General features: G+C 37.7%; 1 long non-coding RNA gene across 2 annotated transcripts in view; it reads right to left on the reverse strand.

Annotated features, from left to right (window-relative positions):
- Positions 1–22,621, reverse strand: part of LOC145470193 (uncharacterized) — a 370,979-nt gene that overhangs the window by 157,143 nt on the left and 191,215 nt on the right. The window lies entirely within an intron of this gene.

Below are 22,621 nucleotides of genomic sequence, written 5' to 3' on the forward strand. Positions count from 1 at the left end.
CCCTGATTACTTCAGCAAAAAAGTTATCTCGATTGATAAAATCCCTGCGTTTCTACAGTCGTTTGATCATGCAATTTCTATGTTCTCGGCCGCGCAAAGTGGGATCTGGGTCGGGCTACTAGTGACGTCACTTTGGGAACCGGGCTAAAACATTCAAGAGACTTTTGACTGAGATTCGAGGGCAGTCAAAACTTTTTGGGTTATTTGTGATTCATATTTTCTCAAAACTGGACAAGATTTTTAAGGGAAAGAACTGTGTCGTATAGCATTACAATACGGAGGGTAGCTACGATTTGGACGGCTGCGATGTATATATACATATTTTTTTTCATTTCGAAGTGCGGGTCGCCAGTCGAGATCGCCGCGTTATAAGTTAGGCCAGGATCAGGATAGACAATTTGCCGGCCCATTTGCGGTCACCCCAAAACGCAGACCACGCAGACTGCAGACCGCAGACCGTGCAGACCACACAGACTGTACAGACTGAGTACTTTTTTTTCTTATTCTTGTTTTTGCATTCACTTTTGACTCGCATATATTTTGGTTCTGTTTATCCACAGGCCACGCAAATTCGGTGGTATGTGACTGTTGATGTGTTATAAATTTTGCAAGGGAAATATTCTTTAGTCCAAAATATGCTTAAGTAAAGCCGTATTTTAAAATGTAGAAATAAACGTCACTTGTATGATAATGTCACACGTAACATGTGCATTTTCTACTCTTGGTATACAAAATGTAATTCCAAGTGGCTGTTGGAGTGTGACTGCGATCACGCCAAAAAAGCCTAGCGCATGGAAAGATTACAGAAAACCGAATAACATTTGAAATTTTCAGCGCAGTGGGGTCGGCGTGATCAGTTGATGCGATGGTTAATTTATCTGTCCTTATGGCAGTTTTGTTTTTATGGCGATTTAAACTGCGAGTGGTCCCTCTTTCGCTTAGTCCATCGTGCGTGACGCATAAGAAAACCTCGAGGAAAAAATTTCATGCGAGTATTTATCTCGTCGAAGTTTACTTACGGTTTACTTACAACAATAAAAAATGGAACAAAATAAATAAAACCACAAACCCGTCAAAAACTGACGCAATTTGCGCCCAGAATGTATGGAAGTTTATTTTTGTGCTTGATTTTAGTATCAAGAAATGGTCTATTGTAGTGGGTCCGTTTTGGTGATTTAACATAAACAATAGTCCTTTTGTTAAACCTAAACAACAGCCCTTTTGTTATTAGAAGCACCGAGTTCTTTTCCGAAGCTTAACGAGAAAACTTGTGATCATCGGAAAAATTGTCGGCATGACAAATTAACTACCTTAGAGGAGTGAGGAGTGTAATTTTTGTTATCACAAGATCAATTTCCACCGGGGGAGCCCAAAGGGACACTTGACCGGCTGTATGAGTATCGGCCAGACTCTCATCCCTGAATTAAGTAAGAGCTTTATGCCTATTTCAAACATCGTACCACTGCCGTGCCGAACTAAATTCAAGAACTTAATTTGACTTAAGCACGACAGTTGCACAACGTATATTTTTGTAATCGGCTATTAAGGCATGGCCCGCCTAGATTAGCCTTTGCTAGTTGCGGGCATGCCCTTTTTTGCAAAATATAAATTGAAAATAATAGTGTGTGTGTGACGTTTGAAACCATTCATTTCGGCCAGCTGAATTACTTAGCACAGCAGGCCTTGCCGTGTCGCGACTTGGCTTCAAACGACGTGCTCTTGCAGGGCCGAACTGAATTCGTAGCCTGTTACCAGCTGCCGTTGCTTTCTATCATTTAAAATGGTCTTAAGCAAGGCAAATTTCGTCCCGTCTTCGGTGACTGAATTAAATTCGACGTTTGAAACCACTGCCGTTCTTAAGTTGTCATACCACTACTGGGCCAAATTCATTTGAGTTCGTCACTGCAGTAGCACGACGTTTGGAATAAGCATTAGCTTACAAGCTTGATTGGCAATGTTCGCTTTTATATCGCTTTAACTTGGCAAAAGATAAAATGAATTATTTACTTGTACTAGCATGACAAAGTATTATTAAACTTAAACTCAAACTTAATCTTAAACTTAAACGGCCGGGACAAGAACGGAAGTTGAGGAGGAGTGATTGATGTAATATATTTCTACGTGTTAATAAATTTGGCCTTCATAAATTTTTTGACTTATTTTATCGTTGTGATGATATCAGGCAAGAGAAAAAGCGATCACTGTGCACGACGCTTCGTTTCTTTGTTTGTCGCCTCCAAAGCAGGCGGCGTAAGTCAAAAGAAAAGAAACAAGTGCGATTTCTAATAGTCGATCAACGGTTTTGTTTTTACCTAATTAAAAAGTGAAAAAAAACAGCGGCCTCCGAAAGAGCAAAAGTTTACGCAACTCAGTTATCATTAGTGCAAGCAAACTATTACCAAATGATCGTAGATTTTCTTCGGATTTTTTTCGTTGCCTGTGGAAAGCGAACATGATCGTTCACAACAAGTTCAACATTAAGCTTACTTCGCACACTTCTGTAAACACGCATCCAGTTTTTTTGTGCCTCCTATTTTTCAAGCTCCTATGCCTTGCTGTTTGCCTCACTACAGAAAAAGCGTGAACAGTGCTAAGAGTTGTTTTTTGCTCGGTAGTTTTCACTGCGTGAAATGAGTAATTTCGTGGAATTTACGTGGCCGTGAAATTCCTCGACACTCGGCGAGTCCGAGATCAGAACGTGATGTGTCAAGAAACGTGACGTGTCGGAGAGTGCCATGTTCCTGATACGTACGTTGCAGCGTGTCAGGAAAAACCGTGGCCTGGGTACGTCATGTGCGGCGTATCAAGGGAAGCCAGGACTCTGATACTTAACGGCACGCGGTTTTAGTTTAATCAGCCAAATTAAGTGACGGAGCTTATTTCTCGTTACGCGGAAAGTAAAATTTTCGGACGTGCGTTTCGTTTGTTCGTTTCAGAATGTTCAAATATATACAAACAACAAAAACAACAGCAACAACAACAGAATGCTAAATGGCATTTTCATCACGTCCGACTATTCTAGTATTTAAAATCTACTTATCGCAGGGCTCTTTTAGAATACTACCCTGGCTACTGAATGTAAAACCTTTGTTTAAATAAAGTGCTAAAAAAACCGCAGTGGAACATTCCTTCTCACCGACCTACGTGGTGGCGCAACTCACCAGTTTCGCAAAGCTTGAGAGCGGAATGCCCTAAGATCGGTTGCATGGGAAGACTTGCACCGGGACGCCAAACCCATTTAACGCTGCCGCGTATTTGATGCAAACCATGGAACCCTCCTAGGAGGCCTCTGGCCGATCTTAAGCTTGTAAAGATTAAATATTGCAAAATCTATTTATTTAGACCGACAAGTGGTTTTCCATCAGTGTGGTTACCACTGTTAGTCTGAAAGCATCAGCGCGTGCGTAATTATAGAGAGTGCCCTCAACGAAATTGACCAACCAATATTTCTTCCAGTGGGGTTGTCAGTAAGATTTCTAAACACAAATCAAATAAATGATTTTGGTTTATTTTTGTATTGCGTCACAGTGAAAACCCACGAGCTTTACCGGTTAACTTCGGCAAAATCCCTAGCTACCAATAACTAAAGGACTATCTGTAACGCTTAATGCGAAAAGTTGGGCCCGAACCAAAGACTATTTCTTGATGGTATGCCACGGTAAAGAGGGGATCAAGGGGAAGAAGATATGTTGATCATTGATTTTTGTTTTATTTGGTGGCTCCTAAAGGAGCCGTTTTGTGTTTTGTTGACGCCGGAACGCTGAGTCTTCGATAGCCGCAATGGTGACCCCTACCAGCCACCCCAGCGTAACAATTTACACACAACAAATTGTACCCGTAATACCTCCTCTCGGGGGAATTTGTAGTTACTTCGCTTTTTACGATCGTTCAAATTTCCCGCTCGAGAAATTTTGAAAGCCCCTTGAGCATTTTCAAGCTGCCGCCGCCATTGTTCAAAAATGGCCATATTAGGTTGATTTTGGGCTGTAAAACAAAGCCTTTTGTTAGCAAAATGGACCCGCTTTTCTGGCGGGCAGTGAGTTTAGGACCAGTAAAGGGAATTTCCCATGGACAGTCTATTAAACGCGTGAATCAACAGTCACTACATGTTGAGTTTGTGCTGCCTGTGAATAAATAACAAACATTAGGACATCAGTTCGTATAGTGTGATCGTCCGGGTGAGTATAGTTCTGAAAAGAACTGTTGTTGGTGACTGACGTTTCGACGACCTGAGCGGAAGTCATCTTCAGAGTCAAGTGAATAGTGTTTGTCAGTCGATGATGTTATAGGTCTGGTCCGTTGAACGTGATTGGTCAGTATAGCCATGATGGTATTGGCTGAAAGACTCGTGTAAACATTAGGACATATATTGAACACTATTTTGTCATTAGAAGCGAAAAAAGTGAGTGAAGAGTTAGAAAAAAAGTACTCAGTCTGCACAGTCTGCACGGTCTGCATGGTCTCCACGGTCTGCAGTCTGCAATCTCCATGGTCTGCGTCTTGGGGTGACTGCTCTGTACTAACACAAGCTACACAAATTTGCTTATTTCGTACTAGTAAACCATGGAAAATCCTTCGACAAGATCTTGAAAAGAGGTTCAGTATTGTATCACTTAAATGAATAGATTTCCACTTCACCGTTATTTTGAATGAAATGTTCATTTTACGTACGCTAATAACCTGGGAGTTCTCGACTGATTAGTTTTCGTTTCGTTTCACTGTCAGGCGCACTCTTCTTTCAGCACAATCTCCGTTGGTAGCTATAGGGCTTTTTTTCCACTTGCGTCATATATTTATAAACGCTTGATCCATTCTAAGTTTGTAATTTAGATATATTTCGTTCCTCAAAGATGAAGCTGAAAAAACAAAACAATTCTCTATTCGGAATGGCCACTGCGAAACACGGCCGGATTACGACCTCCGCCGTTCGTGTGTTTTTATCAAAATCCACAAATATATAGCTATTTCACCAGTTCCAAGCCTGAACAATCTTAATCGCCTCGTTGTAGGACGTAGGTTTTGTTTACTATTCGTGTAGGAAAGCCTCTATTTCGAGTACAAAAAACGAGATGCGTTTAATTTACCGTGTAATTTCCTCACCTATAGTTTCGTATGGGACTCGGAGGATCGTTTGCGCTCGGAATAGTCAGATGGCTTCCAGCTAATCCCAATTTCGAGTCTTATGCATTACCTTGACAACGTCAAGCTCTCCACTAGCGATAGAGAAGACTATACAGGCCATGAAAATCTATCGGTTTTTACAGTAGCGGGGAACCCGTGATCGAAGAAATCCTCGATGGCTCCCCGGCTTTAGCCTCGCACAGATCAGCCCACTTCTTTAGTCTTTTTCTCGTTTCAGGTCGAGTTTCATCGAGATAGAGGTATTAAACGAAGTGGAATATTTTATCCTACGCATCCTGTATTGCTACAGCCTCCAACGATTTTGACACACACTATCGCATGCTGTTATATCTTCTTCTCAGAAACAAAATGTTGTTATTCCCGAAATGACGTCAGAAGCAAACTAGTCCCATTCTCCGCTACTCCTCGGTCGTGAACATGGAAAAGGGCAATTTTACAAACTTTGAGAATTCTTACAAAATGAACGAAAATAGCTGCAATGATAATTTTTTCGCAGTGGTGATCAGGAGAAAAAGGAAATTTATATTAGCGAAAGACCATTTTAGGGTTAGTGGCACTTTAATAAAACAATTATTCCATTCACGCACCCTGGAAATGAGATGATTATAGCCAACTCGGTCCTGCGCGCCTCATTGGCCATCCACCATCCCAAAAGTATATCCAGTGCGGTCTCGTGGAATAATTGTTAAATACCAGCAGAGAAAATAAACCATTTTTTGCCGATGATATGACATTTCCTCCTTTTTTTTTAATTTCCAAAATAGTAATCTCTCCCTTTCGTTTTCACTGTTGTTTTCTTTAAGTTATTTAACTGGCCTGTTCTTATATCTTCTCCCGACATAACCTAGCACTATCCTGGCACTCTGTGATCCTTTAACGCTCGCGGGGCCCGTTAGGGTCCAGACTAACTCTCTTAGAGCTATTGTCCTCTTGGACTAAAGCCGTTGTTAGGCAGCCTTTTAACATCATGTGCCCTATTTCTCTTTGTCTACGCTGAGTGGTATTTTACTGCTTGATCGATGGGTGATTATCGATCCAGTTTCCGATCCAGCTGCAAAAATATAAAATCGAAATGGTGAAAGTACTTGTCCCAAGGAAAAAAAAACTAATAAAGTATTAAACAAGTAATGTAAATTGCCATAAATGTGAAACTATCAGTGTCCTCCCTAATCCGGGGGAGGGGGTAACCATGGGTATATCTTTGACCCTTTCCGTTTTTTGATGCCAGCGTTATGGCGACTCTTCGATATAATAACTTTTATTGCTTTCATATCTCTATTGCACGGGCTTGAAATCGGATAATGTCTTGTTTGGAAAACAACTACGAAACGGCACTTCAGAAATACTAATCAGTTTTTAGTTTTGTATTTTTGCAAACACACCTAATGAAGCTGGCAAGCAAAATTCTCAATCACGCAGCGTACACCATACGCAGACTGAGTAGCTTGGGCAAAGTTTGGCATTTTCTTTTACCTCTTCCTAAAAAAAATATAGTTCTTAATTATGGGTAGTTATAGCTTAACGTTGCTCGATTGTGAATCACTGTTTTAACAAGAAGAAAAAAAGTACAGAGAAAACATGATTACACATGTTTGTGCTGTTTTCTTCAATCACGACGAAACACCAAGCATGCCTACCATTAACCATACCATAAAATTCCGAAAGCAACGAACCCGCGAAAGTAACGTCAAAAAAAATTGTGGCCGCTAATAGATTCCGAAAGTAGCGACCTCACTGAAAGCCCTACCACCCCGAAAAAAGTATTATGTCAATGCCCAATAGTAGATTTATTTTTTCCACTGATAAATAGTCAAGTAGGAAACGTACGATAAATTGATTATGATAATTATGCTTATCTACATTAGGAGAAGGTGAAATGTCAATTCGTGTTTCATCAGTTTCGCGCGCCGTGTTAAAACAAAACAGGAATCTTCGTCAAGTAACAGGAACGTACTAACAGGAACTTGTCGTCAAATTAAAATTGAAAACCGTAGCCCCAAATTAAAGGTGGTTAATTTCGAAAGTATCTTTGGTCGTTACTTTAATTTCAAAATTCAACGGTGGTACCTCTATACTAGTGCTATACATGGGATAACGCCTGGTTTGGAAAACAACTATCAAACGTTCATTTCAGAAAGAAGTTATTGTCCAGACAATAAAAATTTTATTCTGTTCCATAGTTGATATTTAAACTTAACTCGCTATGCTGGCTGGGGTATTCCAAAAGGAGGTGCCACGTATTAGAACATTCTTCGAACCCTCTAGGCGGTCTATCCATACCATGTGGTTTTGGACTCGACCACACAGAGGGATCGTATCGGTCTTTATTTTTACTAAAAGTGAAGAATGATCATCGCAGTAAATTTTCCAATTTAAGCAATTGGAAAGAAGATGCCTGAAAAGAAAAAAAAAATGTTATGTTAATGTGTGTCTCATGAAATGAAATTGTGGAGACGTTATGTAACGTTTTCTTTTTAATTTTCCTTTTTAAATCGACTGAAAATCCTACTGAAGAAAAAATAAACATCGACACGTTTCTTTCAGAAGTATGCCTCAACTTGACTCGTTTTTCAGCGGAGATTAAGCAAAATAAGAATTAAAGCATATCATAGTTTTCTGTACTCAGAGTGCAATAACAGTTTAACGCAAAATCAATATAACTTTAACATTGAGATTTTTTTGTAGCTTATGCTTCTCGGTTGAATAGAGCGGAAAATTCTACTTATAAAATTTTACTGCGTTCTGAATGCAGGAAACTTTTTTATAATTTAAATACGATTTCAATTTTTTTGGTGATGTAACCAGACATTGTGGCCAGACATAATGTGGTTTATGCTTAGGCATGTTGCTCACATGATTGTTCACATGATAACCCGTTGTGTCAGGTTGTGACAAGTACGACGAATCTAACCAATGGGGTTTGGGGGCGGTGTTAAGATGGCATATCAAGTCAGTCAATAGTTCTATTCTTCTTCTCTCCCTCGCCATCGATTTGGACAAGTCACGAAAACAAATCTTACCCGCGTCCTTCCCCTTCACCTACCAACGGGCTGTTATTCCTGTGTAATTTAATTTAGTTTTATGCTTAATGTAATAGTTTTAGTAATGATTAGTAATTGGCGGATTTTTGTCGCCCCATTTGTAATCAGTAACTTAATAATTTTTACATGTTTTGCTGTGTTATGATGCTGTTACATTTGATTTTATTAAACCTGCCACATTCGTGGCCAGATTGACCCAACACAGGTGTTTTTTTTTTTTTTTTTTTTTTTTTTTTGTTAATTTCGCATTATCGTCGAGTAACCCAGAATTCAAGCGGAACTCGCGTTAAGATTTGGCCTTATTTTGGTAACGCACATGCCTTGATATAAATTTTATTTGCAGATAAAATCTACATAGATTTCATAATGATGATGTGAGTGGAATTAGTTCACCTGATTACAGACCCAGCAAAACGCAATAAAAAGAACTCTTCCGTCGATAAAACTAGTATTTTATCTTAATGATCTCGATAGCTGGTAGCTTGCCATGTCCCCTTTACGATTTGACTGATTGACGTCCTCTAAAAAATGACCATCTGCTTGATTTTAAGTGTCTGGAGAAGACTCATCTACAAGCCACCAGCTAAAGTGATTCCAGGGAAAGAGAGATTACTGGTAAAAATGCCAATTACTACTGATTAAAATTTCGTTTTTTTTTTTTTTAATAACTTCTTAAAGGCCCTCGCGAGAAATAAAAAAAAAGGTGTTTGTCACACATTAACGCGGGTGGATCAGCGTGAAAAAAAGGCTCAAGGAATGTATTCACGAGGAGTCACGGGGATGCTTTGCAAAGTTGATGTAAAACTCTTTTTAGAACACGCGTGAAACACGCGTAAAAAAAGCGAAAATCGGAAAAAAAGGCGTAGAAATGTTACTATTTATAAAGTCTCAAACACTCTACGGCGAGTGAAAGATGAAGACGGGTTAACGTGCGTGGATCCTCTTTCTTCGGCAGCAGAAAGGTTCAAACGTCCGGGGCACCTTGCCTATTGGAACAGAAGCATAGAAATAGAAAAGTATGCAATTCTTTTTTCATGGTCATCATGACTAGCGGCATGGATCGCGGGCGCGTTCGCCCTAGGACGACGACGTTGTGCAACAGTAGGGACTTGACGCGTATACGAGGGCGACGACGCGGACGACGCCAAGTAAATGTGGTTGTATTTTACTTTGGTGTGTTTGTATTTTACTTTTTCATTTATTTAGATCTATCCAGTGTGTTTGTAAGTATTAAAACTTGCGCCTACTGAATAAGCTACGAATGTGTTCAGTTCTAAATAGAAATACAAAAAATTAGCCGTTGTGGTTCACGTTCTCCAGACAACGCAGAATTTGGCCAGTTCACGTTGTTGTTTTGCAGAGGACAGTAAAGAAATGTACCAAGAATTATAATGCACGTGCATAACCATTGTTTAGCTCATTAAACCTTTTGCTTGGTGACGTTCTCATTGCCGTTGCCGACATGTTTTGCGTAAAAGGTCTCTATTGTGGCCAGACTCCAGCTAATAGGTCGGCCAAGTCATGCAAACTTGGTTTACACGCGTACACTTTTGATATCGGACATTCATGTTAAGGTCAATTGACACATGTCAAAAAAGGTATTCGCTGACCAGTATCATGTAACCGCAATATGGGCTCAGATTTTCAGTGTTTACTTGAAGTTGCAGTTCACTAGGTACTGATTTTTGATTGTATCGCAGGCTCAAGGCAGGTTATTTATTTTTTTATCATTATTAGTACTATTATTATTATTATCATCATCATCATCATTATTATTATTAATTGTAGAATTATGTAAAAAGTACTTTTAAGTACCTACTAAATAGTAAGAATATATTTCAATAAACCTTAGTTGTAAACAGGTATAATTTTGCTGAAGAAGCCGGGTTTTGTAGCGTGCACGTGTGAGAGGATATGAGCAGAGATTCAGCTGTACGAACGTGTAGGAAAACACCCGACTAGAGGAAAACATGATCATAAGAGTAAAAAGAAATACCATGGATGTTACATTCAAAAACTGTTGCCTAGGGAAGAATTGTCACCATGACGTAGCATGGAAAGTAATTAAACTAATCAGTCCTGTGTACCTTTGTGCCCAGGCCATGTTCACTAGCACCATTTGCTCCTTTATAGAGCCGAGAAACATGTCATCTTGTCTGACAACATGTTGACCTCCACGCTGAGGTTTTGAGCCATGACAAGCCATTTTACGCCATTTATGCTGCAGATCATGGCCAAGGAAAAATATTGTAATTGCAAGAGGAAAACAAAGAGACTAAGATTAGATTTTTTTCTTCAAGGAAATTAATAGGATTTATTTTGATGACATTTCTAAGGTAGCTTACTTTTGGATTCTGGATCAGGGATTTGCAGAAAAGATTTTTTTTTTTCGTATATTTGACAAAGATTGCAATGGTGGACATTTTTACCATGGTTGTGAACAGGCAAATGATACCTGTGTAAAGATTTAAATTTTATGTAGAATCCAGGTTTTGTAAAGTTTTCCATCACATAGTACTGGCTCCATGGAAGACGACTTGAAAATCTGATTTAAATATTTTATATGTATATGGGTGTAGATGCTCTGAGAGATATTTAGCATGAGCATGCAATGATGTTCCTTACATATGCTTGCTTTTATTTTAAGGACTTTGAATAACGCTTGTGTAGAAATACCTGGTTTTAATTGTAAAAGCGTTGACTTGTAAAAGTATGTTTTTTTTTTTGCTTCATCAGAACTAAAATGTGATGTTAAAATAGAATACTCAAAAATCAGGCATGTGGTTCCGATCCAGTGTCGTGATCAGAGCCTCGAGTGGGCTTTTGCCATCGTTTTGTCTTTTGAAATATACTGTTTGAATTGTATATATATTTTTGCACTCATATCCCTTTTAAACAAATTAAAAATACAAAGAAGAATATAACGAGTTGAATACCAACGATAAGCGTAAGATGCTTACTACGTTTCTTTTACGATTCTTGCACTAAATATCACATCAATGAATGTGGTGAAAAGGCAAAGAAATGAGTCCTCCTTGTACTATTTATAGCCACAGATCATGTAAATGGTTTGCATACACAAAAGACCTCAATGAAAGAAGACAATTAAATAATGTCATAAAAAAAGATATGTTCAGCGAATGAGATTTTTGCTTGTGGTTTCTCAAGCAAACAAACAAACAAACAAAATATAGGTCATGTATGCGTGCGTGAAGTGGTTCATGCGCAACATATCCAAGTTTTTAGGGAAAATGGTTTTGATTGCAAAACACATTCAAGTCAAAGTGGATAGCATTATTTGGAAATGATAGTGTGTAGAAAATAAATTTGTCCGACTTTGAAATGTAGAGGAATCGGACAAAACAATAATAACTGTATCCATCTGGGGCAATCTGTTTATTAAATGTCACAATACTCTCAACCCCAGTGAAGTGGTGTTTTCACCTAGAATGTCCTAGACATGAAGTGATGTAGAATTTTGGTCAGAAAAAGAATTAAGTACAGTAGCTCTCACCAGGGACTGCTGCCATAACATTAATTATGTGGTGACATCGTATACGAACAAGCCAAGCTTCTATAAAATTTTGAATCATGAAGCAAAATTGCTCTCACCAAAAGTATTACCATGTTTTCATTTATCATCATTTTGTTTCAAACATCATCAACTCTGAATACGATATAATTAGTGTATTTGTGTATAATTAGTGTATTTGTATGTTTCTCCCCCATTTTATTATTTTGCAAGGGTCTTTAGTCTTTTTTATGTTATTACTGTGTAATTATTTAATCACAACTACACTGTTTTTATGTAGATATATTTTTTTGGATAAATTTCTTAGTTCGTCTGGAAGTTTATTAGGGTACTTAGAAAGAAGTTAGTGGACGCATAGGCTTGTTGGAACCAAACTAAAAACAACCCCAAGCTCTTCTCGTGTGAAAATTTTGACAACTTTGAAATCTGTGCTCTCCGTGGAATTCGTCTTGCCCTCCCTTGTCTGGTTGGTGGAGAATTTGATCAAGACGTTTCGAATATGGTACATTACATTGACGTCACCGTTTAACATTTCAGAGGTTATTATTCAAATGCTTGTTGGTATGTATGAATTTTTAAATGATTCATGGTGTGCTGGATGATGCCAGGATTCTTTCTTCGGTGAGATACAGTTCTCACACGCAATGAAGAAGGACGAAGACGGCATATCTGCTTGAAAATTTGGTCAGCATTCTCAACTGTCGAAAAAGACCATAAGTAGTGAAGGAGATGAAATATCGCATTTTTTCCCCCTATGTAGAACGAAGAGCAACATAAACTTGCTGGGGTGTCAGTATGTGGATCACCGCATTGAGATTTTAAGCCATGACAGAGATTACAGCAATGTTCATTTGCATGAGACTGCCCTTTTACAGTTTTCTATTTTGTGGACCAAGGCTGAAGAAATACTTTCTGAAAAAGCAGGAAGAAAACAAAAAGAAAGAAGTGGTTTACCTTTATAAAAGGAAATATGAATGTATATGCCTTATTTGCATTTGTATAATTCATTCTTAATTTCGATACTTAAAGAATTTATTAGAAACTAGTTAACGTTTATTTATTTTATTTATTATTATTATTTTTTAGTAGAATAATGAAAGAATACTTTTGAGTTGTTGTTGTTGCTGTTGTTGTTGTTGTTTTTCTGTACGTTCTAGGTAATCAGTGTCTGAATTCTACCAAGATTTACAAAAAAAAAAAAAACCTCAGTAAGAGGCAGACACATGTTTTATATCATAGGGAGGAATTTAAGAAAATGTTGCCTGACTTTAAACTGTAGAGGAATCGGACAGAGCAATAAGAACGACGAACGATACAAACGTGCTGGACAGTCGTTATGTGGACCACCACATTGAGATTTTGAATCATGAGTGATTGCAGCAATGTTGACTGCACGAGACTATTCATAATGTACTTTTCTATGCTGTCGACTAAGGCTGAAGAAAGACCTACCAAGAAAGCAGAGAGACGACAAAGAAAGAAGTATTTTACCGTAATTTATAGAGGGAATACGAACCCATCCCCCTTACATTTGTAATTCGGACTTACTTTTGATACTTACAATTAGGTTTTATTAGTATGATTATGAAAAAAAAAGCACTTTTAAGTTGTTGCTTTTCTGCACTTGCTAGATTAAGGATATATTTCAATAAAACTGTCGAAGAAGCCAGGTTTTGTAGCGCTTGAGAAGCTATGAGCCATGAGCATTAGTTTGGGCTTTACGAAAGTTTAGCAAGATGACACCTAGATAGAGGTAAAAAGGTCAAATGAGTGGAATGAAATACCACGGATGTTACTTTCACAACATTTTGCCGAGGGAAGATTTTTTTAGCGTGGCATAACATGTTCACATACTAAACCATACAGTGTTGCATTCCTCTGTACCCAGTCCATGATCCTGTGTTCCTTTATAGAGCGTAAATTTAGAAATATGTCATCTTGCCTGAATATCACGAATTGGAACTCCACACCGAGATTTTGAGCCATTACAAAATATGATAACAATGACATAGATGCATGAGATGGGCGTTTTCCAATATCCACATTCATGTTAAAGTGGAAGAAAATAGTTTGGGAAGAATAGCATCACCAAAGGAAAAAAAAATGCTCGTAACCTGTCAACAAGCCCTTACCTTAAAAGAATCGCAACGTTAAGCAGCCCAACATATTCATGTATACCTCGTACTTTAATGTTTTCACTGAAGTTTATTTGTACGCGTAATTAAAATAATAATAATCATCATCATCATCAAGGCCAGGCGTCGTCGGCGGATGACCCTCTGAAGACAACCCGAAAATCTGTGTTTTCCGTTGAATACTTCTTGCTCTTATTTGCCTTGGTGGTGGAAAATTTTATCATGCCCTTTCAAATATGTTACAATACAGTGACGATGTCGTCTAACGTTTCAGAAACAGTCGTTCATATGCATCGAAATAAAAAGAGAACGAAAGCAATGCATGTTCATATGAACATTCTTGTCTAGCATTCTGATCTATTGCGTAGGACCACTGGTGGTCAAAAGAGATGGATTCGCAATATTGTTTTCTATGGAAAACAAAAAACGGCACAATTTTGCTTGACTACCAGTATGTGGACCACCGCATTGAGATTGTAAACCATGACAGAGATATTGATGTACATGAGGAGGCCATTTTGCCCTTTTCTATGCTGTCGACTGAAGAAAGAACTACTACATTATAAAAAGCACGCGGACAGCGAAGAGAAAAAGAAGACTTCGCTATTTTTATTAAACGGGATGTTAACTCATTTCTCTTAAATTAATTCGTAACTTGCAGTTAATTTCGATAGTCACTGATTCTTTTTTTTAGAAACTAGACAAATACTGTTGTTAATTTTATTTAGTTATTTTTTCTGTACCTACTAGATTACAAGGATATTAGTTGTAAACGGGCGTAATTTTGTTGAAAAAAAGCCAGGTTTTGTAGCGTTTTGAGAGCATACGAGCCATGAGCAGGGCTTGAGCCGTACACAAGTTAAGAGTAAATTAGAACAGAGAACGACACAAACTTGCAGGACTATCAGTATGTGGATCATCGAATTGAGATTGTGAGCCATGACAGAGATTAGAGCCGTGTTGATAGAATAGAGAGCTTATTAGAAACTAGACTTTTTTTCCAGCATAATGGGAAAAAATGGTTTTAAGTTGTTGCTGTTTCTTTTTTCTGTTCGTACTAGATTATTTAAGTAGCAGACCACCCTCGTGTTCTTCCAACATCGTAAGTGGCTTATTATGCCTCTAAACCATAGAGACTTGTGGTCTATTGCTTTTATATAATAATTCAGAAGACACGCGAAATTTCCATGAGTTTACTGGCACAATAAACCATAGCTGATTGACCAATCAGAGCGCTCACATTCATTTAATTATGATATGAAAGGATATATTGGTTTTTTTGTTGTTGTTGTTTATTGTTTTGCATGCATTTAAGTTGTTGAAGAAACCAGGTTTTGAAGCATTTCAGAGGTTATGTAGCACTGTCAGGGTTTCAGTTCTACTAAAATTTAGCAAGACACCTGAAAAAGGGAAAACATGACCGAAAACGTTGAAAGAAATACCATAGACGATGCGCTCCGAAAATGCGGAGGAATAACGCTGGAATGTCTATTGAATAACTAGAGGTTGCATGAAGGTCTTAGCCGCCTGCTTTAGCATTAACCAAAATTGATAGGGAAAGGTAAATTTGGTAGGGAAGAGAACAATGACAACGATGCCCGCTATATATACAATGGTAAATAAAAGACGTTTAGAGGCCTTTAGCAGAGTCTGAACTTTTCAAATGTTTGCGAAAGAAAAACCTTCATTAGAAGAGAAGCATATGATCAAAACAGTGGACAGAGATACGTACCAGGGACTGATTTTACGCAAGGAAGAATTTTCATCATGTACCCAGTCCATGTTCACTGATATTCCACCATGTGTTCCTTTATAGAGCATAGAATCGTGCCGTCTCTCCTGACAAGATCATAACAACGTCCACCCGGACGAAATGGATGGCGTGTCTACTATGCACATTCATGTTAAAGTGGAAGAAAATAGGTTGAAAAGGAAGACGTCACGAAAAATAACCCTGAGTTTCTCCATTTGAGACAATCTGTTTGAAGCCACGATACCTTCAAATCCCAATGGAGAGGTGTTTTTCACTTACAATGTCATGGACACTTGACAAGATGTAGAAGTCAGTAACACAGCCTTGTAAATGTTTGGACAGGGAAGCGAGGTAGCTGTCATCGAGGACTGCTGCCATAGTTTTCATAACGTGATAGCATCGTTCACTGGGGTGCAAGGCAAGCTCTAAAAAATTAAAAATCGTACAGCAAAATTGCTTTCACAAAAAAGTAGAAGTATTACCATTGTTTTCATTCGTCATCTTTTTGCTTGAAGGATCATTATAAACTCTTATTATGTTTCAATTATTGTTTTTGCAACATGAGTTGGTAGCAGGCCAAAAGGGTGGCTTAAGACCGACAGAAGTGGACGGTAACTGTAGGCATGGGACAAACAAGAGGACCAGATGATGTAACCAATGTTCACTAATATGTCATCATTTGTTCCTGAAAAGAGGCAGACCATAGAAGCACGTCATCTTGCCTCGCTATCTCGATGTGGAATTCCAAACTGAGATCTCGAGCCATGCAAAAATTAAGATTTTAACAATGTGCATCTTGGCGTCACCAACAAAAAAAGGCCGGAATTTAACCGGTAGAAGAATTGGGTGGAGCAAGAAAAAAAACGTATCCGTTTGAGACAATCTGTTTTTAACCACAGCAATTTTAACTCCCAGTGGAGAGGTGTTTTTCATCACTTAGAATGTCATTGATACTTGGAAGGATGTAGAAGTTTTATGACAGCATTGTAAATTTTAGACAGGAGAGGGACTGACTATCATACACTTGTTTTGCATATGTTTTTTTTTTGTTGTTTTTTTTGTTGTTTTTTTTGTTGTTTTTTTTGTGATAATTTTTTTCCATATTTTGTTTGCTTGTTGTGTTTAGTCTTGATTATGTTATTTACACTACACTGTAACGTCTTTTGTTTATGTGTACACTATTTTATCGATTTGTTTTCAAGATATTTCCTTATTTAGCGTTCTTAGAAATTGCAGATAGTAGACCCATAAAGTTGTTGTAGGTTAAACTGACAAAAACTCTTTTTTTTTTTTTTTTTTTTGTCAGATGTGCTCTTGCTCCTGCTGGAGAGACATCTCCAGCTATGCCCTGTTTCTTTTCCGGGGACTTCTTCTTGCTCTCGTTACATTGGTAACAATGAACTCGATAACATCCTTTCGTATGTGGTTCAGTTCGTTGACGTTTCAGAAGCTGTTTTAATGATCACATTTATTGCAATGCCTCCTGTATTAAAAGATAAAGCCCTATAGCCAGTATTCAGTGTTGGAATACAGTTCCCACATCTAGTGTTCACATGGTTTAAAAAAAAAGGACGAAGACAGGTCATGTACATGAGGATTCTTGCCCAGCCTTCTGATCTGTCGAAAAAGACCATCGGTAGCCGAAAAAAGATTGAACCTCCTATGGCATAAGAGAAGAAATAACTGCCATTATGGAGGATGAACCATTCAGATAGTCCAGAAGTAACAAAGTTTCCGTTTTCATTGCTTTCCTGATTATCTCACAGTCGCCAAGGCCGCGGAATGCGTATTAATTCAACAAACTTTACGAAATGGCGAAACTTACCAACACTTGGATGTATACTTCGCCTAATAATAAAAATGTATGGACAAATTACCGTCCCCTAGCTTAGGCATAATATCTGCCACAACTAAACAAAAAGTTCTTATAGGACTTTCCATAGCACATCTGCTTAACGCACAGAGCTACATTCTCGTGCTATAAACATGGAAACTTTTATTTGGACAAGGCAGTTTGCTAACAAATTGAGCAGCTTAAACACCCTGAAGACGGCAGTAATGCCAAAACGTCGGTTGATTTATACCGCTATTAAGCGTCTTTTTAACAATATTTTTTAACATTTACATGTAATTTGTTAACAAGCCTTGACCCTACAAGAATCGTAACGCTGAGGAACCCTACTTATTCATGTATACCTCTTATAATTTTTTAATGTTTTTCACTGAAGTTTATCTGCGCGCTTAATTAAAAAAAATAACCCTTAATTAAAGTAAGGCCTGTCGTCGACGGAGTAGCTTGGATGATTCTCTGAAGAAACCCGAAAATCTGTGTTTTCCGTTGAATACCTCTTGCTCTTCTTTGCCTTGTTGGTAGAAAATTTCATCACGTCCTTTCAAATTAATGTGTTACAAAACATTGACGATGTCGTCTTACGTTTCAGGAGCAGTTGTTTTTCATCGTTGTTACGATGTCTGCATTTTCGAATGATGAACGATTCATTGTGTGTTGGATGATACACAGTTCCCACATCTCATGTTCACTGGGAATGAAAAGAGGACGAAGAGAGTAAATGCACATGGAAATTCTTGCCCAACGTTCTAATCTGTCGAATAGAACCATTGGTAGTCAAAAGAGATGGAATCCTAATATTGTTTCCTATGCAGAACAAGGAACGACGCAAACTTGCTGGACTATCAGTATGTGGAACACCGCATTGAGATTGTGAACCATGAGTGCCGAGATTACAGAAATGTTGATGTACATGAGCAGGCCATTTTGCACTTTTCTTTGTTGTCAACTAAGACTGAAGAAAGACCTACTAAAAATCAGGAAGACAATTTTTCTTTTTGCCTTTACAAAACGGGATATGAACTCATTTCTCTGTAATAATTTTTTAACTTGCACTTAATTTCTATACTTATTGCTTATTGTTTTATGTGTACTTTTCTGAAACAAATATTTTCGTTAATTTTATTTAGTTATTTATTTTTTCCGCTCCCACTAGATTATAAGGATAGAAGTTTTAAACGGGTGTAATTTTTTTTTTTTGAGAAAGCCAGGTTTTGTAGCGTTTTGAAGGGATGCGTGCCATGAGCAAGGTTCGAGCTGTACAAAAAGTTTAGAGAAAATTAGATCAAGATCAAAAGAGTGGGAAAAAATGCCATGTAGGATACATTCATGAAAAAGGGGAAGGAATAACGCTGGTACGCTGTTTAGAGAAAATTAGATCAAGATCAAAAGAGTGGGAAAAAATGCCATGTAGGATACATTCATGAAAAAGGGGAAGGAATAACACTGGTACGGCTAGAGGCTGCATGATTGGTACATTTTTTTTTTTATGATTCATCGTGTGTCTCAGTATGTAATAAAACCAGGATATTTTTTTTTTGGGGGGGGGGGGGGTGGATGGAATATAGTGCCCACATCTTGTGTTCACTCGGAGTAAATAAGAACGAAGACAGTGCGTGAACTTGAAAATTGCTGTCCAGCATTCTGATCTGTTCAAGAGGACCATCGATAGTCAAAAGAGATGGAATGGTATTTTATTTATTTATGTATTTATTATTATTATTATTATTATTATTATTATTATTATTATTATTATAGAAAACGCACAGCTATTGATGATATTGAAGCTGGTTTCGTCATTGGCTCCGGGCAACAGAAATTAAAACAATGTTGACAGAAGAAAGACCTACTTAAAAGGTAACAAGATAAAAAAAAAAAAAAAAAAAAAAGAACTCAACTGTTTTCCTTTATAAAAAGGAATATAAACGTATTCCCCTTGCTGAATTCGCAACTCTCACTTACTTTCGATACCTGTAAATTTTATTAGAAACTAGATTTGTTTCTAGGATTATGGGAAAAATAGTTTTAAGTTGTTGTTGTTGCTATTGTTGTTGTTTCTTTTTTTCTGTATATACTAGATTATAAGGATATAACTGTTTAACCTTAGTTGTAAGCATGTGTTTACGTTGTCGAAGAAACCAGGTTTGTAGCGTTTCAGAGGTTATTTGGCATGTGCAAGTTTCAGTTCTACGAAAATTTAGCAAAACACCTGACAAGAGGAAAACATGACCGAAAACGTTGAAAGAATTACCATAGACGATACGTTCCAAAAATGTGAAGGAATAACGCTGGAATGTCTTTTGACCGACTGGAGGTCCCATAAAGGTCCTAGCCACATGCCTTATCATCAACCAAACTGGATAGCGAAAGGTAAATTTGGTAGGGTAGGGAACAATGCCGCTATATACAATGGTAAACAAATGAGGTTTAGAGGTCCTGACCAGACTCTAAAATTTGCAACAGTTTCCGGAAGACAAAAAAAAAATTCAGGCGAAGAAAAGCATATGATCAAAACAGTGTGCAGAGATACCATGGAATTATTTTACACCAGCAAGAATTTTCATCGTAGTATAACATGTCAAGAGACTAAACCAATCAGTCTTGTAACATATGTGGCATGACGATATTCACTGATATGGCACCACTCGCTCTTTTATAGAGCCGCGAAACAAGTCATCATCCTTGACTATCATGATGTGGATCACCACTCAGATTTTGAGCCATGACTAAAGATTAAAGTAATGTCGACCTGGATGAGATAGGCGACGTCAAGGACTGTTGCATAATATCCATAATGTAGTGGCATTGTTCACCAACAAGAAAAGTTTTGTAAAATTGTTAATTGTAAAACGTAATTGGTTTCACCAAAAAATCAGACTATCAGCATGTTTTCATAAAAGTCTAACTACGTTACAGTCATTGGCTTTTGTATATGTTTTGTTTTTTTTTTTTTTTAAGTTTGTTTCCATTCTATTGTTTTTTTTTTTATTTTATTTATTCTCCTTTTTTATTATTACTGTTTAACTATTTTAATAATTGTCTTAGTCCTCTATAGTCGATTAAATTATTTGCGTTTTGCAGTCAATGGAGGCGCAAGGTTGTTGGAACAAGTCTGAAAAGCTGTTTTCTGCCATGTGTGTTCTGGTTCCATAGCCAGCTAGTGACATATACCTGAAGATTTCCATTCTTTTGAATATTTTATCAAACCGCCCAGGATTCGCGTTTTCGGGGAATTTCTCCTTGCTCTCCTTCGCCTCGGTTGTGGAGAATTTGATGATGTATTTTCGAACGTGGTGCAGCGCATTGACGATACTGTCTAACGTTTCAGAAGCCATTGCTGTTCTCATGCTTATTGCTATGCCAAAATTCTCAAATGATCCATCGCTTGTTCCACGAAACAACCCTGTAGCCAGCGGAGTTTCTGGTGTGATGCAATTACCAAATCTGGTGTTCTCTGGGAGTAAAAAAGAAACAAGGACGAATACAATACTTGAAAACTTTTTTTTGCCCTTCATTCTTGTGTATCGAAAAGGAGCATCGCTTGTCGAAGGAGATGGAACTTCAGCAACAACTGCCATTGCGGAAAAAGATGAAGGATACAAGTAACAATGTACCTGAGGCAACATTTCACTATCAAATAGCTGATGACGAAAGATCATGTTGTAAACATGTGCTTTTTCTTGAACAAAAGATGTGAAATGTCTTATACGGTTGACATTTTGTAGTAAACAAGTAATTTGTTGCCTTTCAAGCGTGGACACGTTTATCAAAAACTGAAAATCTGGCGAAGACATGATTTTTCACGATTTTGGTAGAGCCTGACTTATTTGGTCAACCTCAGCTCGGATGGGCATTATATTATTCTGACTGCGTCAGGAATTGACCAATTAAAGTCCCGTATCGAGTGTGGGTCAGTTAAGGTGCTTCCTCAGAAATAAAAGTTGTCGAACGATTTTTTTGAAACTGTGTCTGAATGTTTCTTACCATTGACTGTTTCAAAAAATACAAAACAAAAATGATGGGTCACCATGTTCGCATAAGAGGTATTATGGGCCAATCTTACCCCATTTATGCCTAATCTCGCGGGTTATTTACATTTATGCCCGGTGATGCATAAACCGTACTCAGTGTATTGGTTAAGCTCGGTTTGCTGGGAAGAGAGATTACGTGACACTCTCTGCCATCTTTTGGCCACCGAAGTGGCCGTTTATTTTTAGTAACATCTATGGCAATTCAGATGGAGCTTACTTTAAATGAAACCGCTCCCAGCCGATGTGAGGGGATACCTGAACGTGCGCTGATAGTAACTTTGTCTGGGAAAACAGGGATGGGTAGGTGGGAAAAGTGTAGTTGGTTTCGCCTTAAATGCGTAAGAAATGAAGGATGAATATAGCTCATCTGCGCCTTATAACGGGGAGTTAAATTGCAAGATCGTATTACTATCACCTGACCGGAAGCCTGAACAGATTCATTGACCATAAGGCAGGAGCATAAAATCATTTATATGCTAAATAAATGACCTTTCTTCGTAATTGGAAGCGAGGTTTTTTAAAGAAATACTCAACAAAAAACTTGATAGGTAGAAAGTTCAAGCATATGGAACAAACGAAATCATAGATCATTTATGCTTCTCCATCTTTACTTGAGTAGACGTCATTTAACAAATCAAAGTAATAGATAATAAAAGTCAGTCTTCAAAGTCTTGAACCTGTTGACCCCAATAATGGACTAAAATAAATTGCTTTGTTTTGCTTAAGTACAAAGTTCTTATCAGTAAGTAGAAACTGAATCACGATCTTTTGACTTGCTTTCCTTTTTTTCCGTCATATATAAGTTCATATAAGTTCTGATTGTTAAATAGCCGTTGACTACATTTCTTTACTTATCCGTAACATCCCTTTTTAGCGGATTTTACACTTATTCAGTCGACCCAATTTCCAATGAGATTTTAATGTTGCCGAATCAATTTTAAGTGGCTGGTTAGAGTGGTAGTATCGGTGATTGTGATTGCAGAAACCTGTTTTAAAAATCATTGTACATTTCCTCCGTTAATCGAAGTGGTCAGAATAAGGTCATGCTTTTTTTTTTTTTTTTTTTTTTTCTCAATAAAGTTGTTGATAAAATCAAGAATTTACATTTTCAACGACAGGAAATTAGGTAACGCCTGAG

The sequence above is a fragment of the Orbicella franksi genome, chromosome 15 (assembly GCF_964199315.1).
Source record: "Orbicella franksi chromosome 15, jaOrbFran1.1, whole genome shotgun sequence".
In the NCBI taxonomy this organism is placed as follows: domain Eukaryota; kingdom Metazoa; phylum Cnidaria; class Anthozoa; order Scleractinia; family Merulinidae; genus Orbicella; species Orbicella franksi.